Raw genomic sequence first — 342 nt, forward strand, 5'->3', positions numbered from 1 at the left:
CACAATCAAAAGCAAAACCAATATCTGGGATCCAACTCACGATCTTCTGGGCTCCTCTAAGGGCTTAACCGGTCACTTATCCAGCTCTGCCCTTTGCAGCACACAGCTTGTCTTCTGGACTCCAGACGCCTGTACTCCACTGCTGCTGCTGTCCTTGGTGGTCATTGCCTGGTACTGCCATTCCAAAACACTGCTGTAACTAGGCTTTACCAATAGCCTCTCAGACTGTCTTCACAGTGCCAAGCCTCAACTCCTTTGCATGACATCTTCAGTTCTGGGCCATCAATTGCAAACTGAGGCTGCACCTTCACCAATGGCCTTCCATGGCCTCTCACTGTGCCG

At 51.2% G+C, this 342-nt stretch overlaps 1 protein-coding gene across 2 annotated transcripts in view; it reads left to right on the forward strand.

Moving 5' to 3' along the window:
* Rnf34 (ring finger protein 34) overlaps nucleotides 1–342 on the forward strand; it is an 18,638-nt gene that overhangs the window by 11,107 nt on the left and 7,189 nt on the right. The gene's annotated exons all lie outside the window — the stretch shown is intronic.

This window comes from Mastomys coucha, unplaced genomic scaffold, assembly GCF_008632895.1.
Source record: "Mastomys coucha isolate ucsf_1 unplaced genomic scaffold, UCSF_Mcou_1 pScaffold22, whole genome shotgun sequence".
Taxonomy (NCBI): Eukaryota; Metazoa; Chordata; class Mammalia; order Rodentia; family Muridae; genus Mastomys; species Mastomys coucha.